Source organism: Bos javanicus, chromosome 7 (assembly GCF_032452875.1).
Source record: "Bos javanicus breed banteng chromosome 7, ARS-OSU_banteng_1.0, whole genome shotgun sequence".
NCBI classification, from domain to species: domain Eukaryota; kingdom Metazoa; phylum Chordata; class Mammalia; order Artiodactyla; family Bovidae; genus Bos; species Bos javanicus.
In genome coordinates, this window is record NC_083874.1 from 102,593,481 (window position 1) to 102,600,723 (window position 7,243).

The following is a 7,243-nucleotide window of genomic DNA, read 5'->3' on the forward strand; positions in this document are numbered from 1 at the left end:
GATGGAGAAGGAAATGGCAACCCACTCCAGTGTTCTTGCCTGGAGAATCCCAGAGACAGGGGAGCCTGGTGGGTTGCCATCTATGGGGTCGCAAAGAGTCGGACACGACTGAAGCGACTTAGCAGCAGCAGCCGCAGAAATGCAGGGAAACATCATAGGATTAGAATGTTAATCTTGCAGGATATGATGGACTAAGAGTGGGAGACAAATCTCCCACCTTCTAGAACTTCCAGGTTCTAGAGATATAAAGGGTAGACAAGTTATCAATAATCATCACAGAATGAATCTTCCAGGAATTCATAATAAAACTACAAGTACAGTCATGTTAGTGTCCTTTATTATATTTCAAGAACTCAGGACCATTTTTCTTTCTTTTATTCTATGAGACAACACAGTGATGTTTTCTTCCAAAACAGTATCTACAGCTAGATTCACTTGTATTTAAAATAGTGTATGTGAACATGATTTATCAGCTTCTATTCATTTCACACACACATAATTTAGTGACAAGAAAAGCTATACTGGTATTAGTTGTTTAACAATTAGATCCATTAAACAATAGAATCACCCCACTCCACTACTCTTACCTGGAAAATCCCGTGGATGGAGGCTGCAGTCCATGGGGTCAGGAAGAGTCTGAGCATCTTCATTTTTCACTTTCATGCATCCACTGTTATTTTTTAGCTCTTTGATGTATGAAATGTATCTACTTTTTTGAATGTACACTTTTTAATCTGTGTAAAAAGATAGCATAATATAGTATCATGTTAAGAATATAATATACTGTCTAAACAGCTATCTTTTTCCCTTTCTAGTCCTCTTATAGTGGCCCCTATCATCTTTTACTGATTTGTTCCCAAATAATTTGTTAAATTTAGAGAAAAAGTTTCTTAGATGCCATCTTTATAAGAGTTTTATTTTATCATGTAGCATGCATCAATAAAATTATTGCCTTAAAAGGGTGTTATGAATTCTGATAAATTTAGGCATATTTTCTTATAACTGAGAACTCATGAGATGAAAATGTCATTGTTGAATTACCTAAGACTTTACATCTGAAAACAAAACCAAGTTTTTCAATAGAATTGCATGTCTGCTTGAGAACAGGAGGTACTTGGAGTGTGCCATTTCACTTCTTTCTATATTTTGCTATTATCATAACAAAACATTTCCTAGTTCTTTACACTTCATTTTGTCAGAAATTAGCATGCTCACTCATGCCTCAGAAATTCTCTGTATTGTCTCTTGGGATGAAAGAGATAGAATTATGTGATATGTGTAAACAGGGATTAATTTAATCTTAGGCAAATCCACACTTTGCAGTGTGAGTGAGGTTTACAAAGGATTATAAATACAATGAAGTTAGATACAGTTTGACATCTTGTTTTTTGAGCCTCACACTTTGAAAAAGCTTTTAAAAAATCACTTATTAATTTTTGGTATGCAAAATCACATGGGAAAAAATCAAAATCAATTGAGCAGCAAGTCAAGTTTACTTTGGATTGAATGTTAAAAATGTTTCTTATTATTGAAATAGAAATTAGGTTTTATTTGATTCTGAAAGGCATGTCTGTCTTTCTTAGAGATGCATGTTGAAACAATGTTCATAACCTGGGAGATCTCATTCATTTTGATTCCCAATATTGTTCATCACTTGACTGGGCAACATTTATTTGGTGACAGCCTATGAACTCTAAAGTACATAAGTTTAATGGCAGGGGTGTGTGTGGAGAGATGGGCAGAGAGAAGCCCAACAGACCTCAGGTGGCTAGAAGTGATATAGTTGGAAGTCACAAGCCGTCATACTCATCCAAGGTTTAAGCTTTAGCTATTTTCTTGGTTAAAAAATATATTTTGGGGAGATTGGAGTTCATCCAAAATCAATTTACAATTCTTAGATTTTTTTAAAGCTTTCACAGAAGGAGACATGAGTTTGACACCTCTATTAGAGCTAAACTTCCGGGAATATCAGGAATCGACATATCGGTTTAATAAAGGGTAAAAAATTCAATCAATGCAGCATCAAGGTTTGGGATGGAATGGAGCAAGTTGGGGATTTTCTTTCAGAAGCTAATAGCAAGGTGGTGTTAACTCTGGGGATGCTGACAGGTATTAGCAATTGTATTGTATGGAAGAAAGGAACGTAGAATTTAAACAATAGAGATCACATCTGTTTTCAGTATCTCTAAGGTGATAGAGTAGAAACATTGGAAATTGTTAAAAGTCTTGACTAGTCAAGGCATAGAGGAAGGGAGTGTGGGCCATGAAGGGTTATAGCTTCCATAGATCTAGGATATCAGAGAGAAGAGCAATCCTCCATGAGCAGAGTAAATGGATTCGGTTGTCTGAGGATATGAGCACAAGCTGTCTGCGATTAGAATCAAAACTAACCTATCACAGCTGGAACCATTAGAATGGTCTTGGGTGGGATTTAGAATGGGGGAAAATCTAAATTTGAATCTCAAGGCTGTCTTTCAAATTACAGAAAGAGCTTAGAGACTTGCCTCCAATGGAAAATTGTACAAGCTAGAAAAGAAAACATGAGTTTGACTACAAGTGTGCTAAAAAAGATAACAGTCCATCAGTATTTAGGTTTAATTTTAAAAGATCAAATTGAATGATACTGGAATGATCCTATGAGATTCTCAACCTTTAAATGGGAAAATGTGGTTTGTGAAAAATTTTCAGAAAAGTACATTTTCATGTATGTGCATTTAATAAAAGAAGTATAGAAGGGATATTTAGGGCATAAATTAAATAGTTAAAAACTTTTTCATGATCTTGAAAACTCATTCTGGCTTTAGTAAAAGGATTTTCCATATGGTTTATTAAAAATTTTTTCCTTAGTTAGTCACTATTTAATCTTCACTATATCCTGCATATCTCATTCTTTAGATTTTTAAAAACAAACATCATACCTCTCTGGCTCCTTGACTTTATTCTAAACGAATTAGTTTCTTTTATTTTACTGCTATTCTAAATCTGGGGCTTTTATTCTCTTGATGTTATTTTAGCAGGTGCCATGCCCAGGTTTTAGCTTCCTAGCTTTGTTCAGAGGCAAGGAAAAAAATGTGTAATGGCTAAATTACAGACCAGGCACCTGCTGTCAAATAAAGTCAACGTAGAATAAATCACTCCTGCCCGTGAATCAGAATTTTAGCTTCCCCTCGGCTGTCTGCAGAGCCTAGCACAGCACCCGAGACATCATCATGGGGATGCCTTTGTCAAAGTATACCATCGCTGCCCTCTGATATCAGTGCTAAAGCATTTATGCCATTCCTGGGATCTGTAAGATTTTCCCTGGATATTGGTTGATATAATCATGATAGAGATTATTTTATTATTTGCCTCTTACCCATTGTTTCATATTTTCTAAGTTTAATGAGAGACTTTTTAGCTACACAGGTATATCAAATGAGATTTTAAAAATAATATATTTTGCTACATAGATTTTATGAAAGTCACCCAGTTCATGAAATTAAAAAAAATTATGAAAAATACATACTTATTTCAAACTGTATGGCAAATAGCTCTTTTATGCCAAAGCAGAATTATATCCCTTGAATTGAGCCACATGAAATAATATAGTAATAATCATTGAATTCTGATTAATACCATTTGGGCATCTACTACATGTAAATCCCTTTTCTAGACACAGTGAGAGTTAAATGATGGATGAGAATCAGTGCTGCCCTCCAGAAATGTATAATCCATGTGGTTAAGGAAAATTGTTTTTGTTGTTCAGTCACTAAGTCGTGTCCAACTCTCTGCAACCCCATGGACCACAGCACATCAGGCCTCCCTGTCCCTCACTATCTCCCGGAGTCAAAGAAAATAATATACACGAACTGATATGCTTAGGGCTTCCCTGATGGCTCAGTGGTAAAGAATCCCCCTGCCAAGTAGGAGACCTGGGTTTGATCCCTGGGTCGGGAAGATCCCCTGGAGAAGGAAATGGCAACCCACTCCAGTATTCTTGCCTGAAGAATCCCATGGACAGAGGAGCCTGGCAGGCTACACTCCATGGGTTGCAAAGAATCAGACACGACTGAGCAACTTAACCACCATTACCACTGATACTCATGTTTAAAGGCAAATAATTTTAAGTGGTATAGTGCAAGATTCTCAAAATTTATTCCTTGGATCAGAAGCACCAGCATCACTTTAAGCTTGTTAGAAATGGATTCCTGGGTTGCATCTCAAATCCTCAAGCAATGTGGGAGAAGGCACATGTCCTTTGATAGCTTAATGCTGACCTAAAGCCTTACCTGTAACATGAACGGTTGATTAGCACATATGGTATATGCAATATATACTGCATTCTTACCACAAAGTAAGCTAGAGAAAAGAAATGTTGTTAAGAAAATCATAAGAAAGAGAAAATGCATTTATACTAATGTACTATTTTATTAATACCAGACGTTTACATCATCTGTTCACAAAATGAATTGTCTGTCAATAACTTTATCAATATTGTCTTTTATGATATAAAACACTGTAGATATTACACATATGTCTCTTAAATGACATCAAAAATGAAGATATAATATGAAAATAAATTCATGCATTAATAATAAAGAAACGGTGAGACTGCTTTATGGTAGCCTAGTGTAATCAATATTGATTACTTCACAGTAGCCTGGCCTATACACATTTGAATTAATCACAAAATTTTGTGGCATACAGTAGTATAGTCATAATCATAATACAGTCTTGGAAACTTCATTACTGTATTAAAAGAGCACTTACCTGTGATGACAGGCTGATATGCAGTTTTTTCAATTACAAAAGAGAGGCATACTATACAGCAGTGTAATTCTTGGGAAAGCCAGAGAGAATTAATACATTATTAATTTTATGTAAATATCACTCACCTTATGCCCGTGTAAGGACAGACCGTCCACTTCAAGTCTCGCACATGAAGGTCTGAGCAGGCAACGTTCAGGCGATGATAATGGCACAAAGCGTCTCATGGCGTTCTTGCCGTAGTCCTTAGATTTTCACACGGAGACCCACACACTCACACAGAGAGAGGCGCATTCCCTGTACGGCATGGCTATCTACTATTCATTAAGTAGAAATGGACCATCCTAAAGGTATTCATTCTCGTCTTCACGTTGAGGCGGAGGGGAGGTGTTGATCTTGCTGTCTCAGAAGTGGCGGAGGATTAGAAGGGGAGACAGGAGAGGCAGACACAGTCTGTAACTTTATGGAAATAAATCATAATTTCTGACTAACTTTTGTGCTTTTTCATTTCCCTAAAAATATTTGCATAGTACCAGTTCTTCAACAGTTTATTTAGTTTCAGTGCGCGTATCACAGAAGGTCTGTGTCATAAAAGAAATGAATAGTAGTCTTGAAACATCAGAGCCGTTTTTCCCGATTCGATTGTGAATTTGTTTTCCGGCACTGCTTCTTCTATGTCTTCTTCATTATTACCTGACACTGGTTTGGAAGCATTCATCTCTAGCAAGTGATTTTTTTTTTTTTTTTTTATTGATTCCTCTATGTGATATCCATTAGCTCTTGAATTTCTCCGAGGTTCTTATCTTGAAACACTTCACCACTCACCATTTTTTGCCATGTGCAAAGTCTCTTTCATAATTTTGTTGTTTGGCTCTGTACTAAACCTTTGAAGTTATGCACAACATCTGGACATGGTTTGCTCCAGTAGGAATTTATTATTTGAGGTGTAGTGGCCTCCACAGCTTTAACAACAATGGCATCTTAAATGGTGCAGTTGTTCCAAACTCTCATGATGCTCCATCTGTCATGGTTCTCTCCCATAGCATAGTTCTTTTCATAGAATATTGTGTTCAGTGAACATTAAAGGTCCTTATGATGCCCTGATCCAGAGGCTGAATTAGTGACATTGTGTTTGTGGGCAAGTAGACCACTTCAACACCTTTGATGTTGAACTCATGGGTTTCTGGGTGTCCAGGGGTATTGTCCAGTATCACAAGAACTTTGAAAGGCCATCCTTCACTGGCAAGGTACTTTCTGACTTCAGGGAAGACGCATCGATGTAACAAATCTAGGTCTTATTGTCCAGACCTTCTTGGTGTACGACGGAAAGACGGGAAGCTGGTGTTTATCTTTTCCCTTCAAGGCTTCGGGTTAGCAGCTTTACAGATAAAGACAATCCTGATCATGAACACAATGGCATTTTCACAAAAAAAAAGTAAAGCCAGCCTATGTATCCCTTCTTGCTCAATTCTGAACAACCCTGGTGCTTGATTCTCTTTCCTACTAGTAAAGTTCCTTTGTGGCATTGCTTCCAGATGAGGGCATTTTTATCTCTATCAAATACCCATTCTGGGAGCTCTCCTGTCTCCTCAGTAATTTTCTTTCCTTTTTAACATTTAATTATTTGGCTATGCTGGTCTTCGTTGTGGTTCGTGGGATCTTCGACTTCCGTTGCAGCGTGCGAGGTCCTTAGTTGCAGCATGCAAACTCTTGGTTGTGGCAGGTGGCATCCAGTTCCTTGATCAGAGATCAAAGCAGACCACCCCTGCCCCACCCCCCATCCCCTGCCCATGCACGTGTTGGGGGCACAGAGTCCAGAGACTGGACCACCAGGGAAGTCCCATCCTTGATTTTCTTAGTGGTGTCTGGGAACTCATCTGCTGCTTCTTGGTCAGCAGAAACTGATTCTCCAGATATCGTCACATCTCTTTAAGCCAAATCTCTTTCCAAAGTTATCACACCATCCTTTGCTGGCCAAAAGATTTCTCCAGCTTTAGATCCTGCTCTAAGTTGTGATATAATGGCTTTTCTTTTTTTCTAATCATATCACAGTCTATAGATTTGCCTTTCTTATGGCAATCCTGCATTCACATAAAATTTGCATTTTCAATACAGAATATTCCCAAAAGGTGTAGCATTTTTGTGCCTGCTGGCCCAGCTGCAGCAACCATTTCATGAATTTCCTGCCTTTCTTTGTATTAATCTGTGTGTGTGCACATGCTAAATTGCTTCAATCCTGTGCAACTCTTCAGACAGCCTGCTAGGCTTCTCTGTCCAAGGGCTTCTCCAGGCAAGAACACTGGAGTGAGTTGCCATGCCCTGCTGCAGGGGATCTTCCCCACCCAGGGATCGAACCTGTGTCTCTTACGTCTCTTACGTTGGCAGGCGGGTTCTTTATCACTTGCGCTACCTGGGAAGCCCCACTCTGATCTGTATGCTGGATTTATTTATTCCAAAATGGTAAGCAACCACTGCTGCCAACCTCCATCTATAGTCC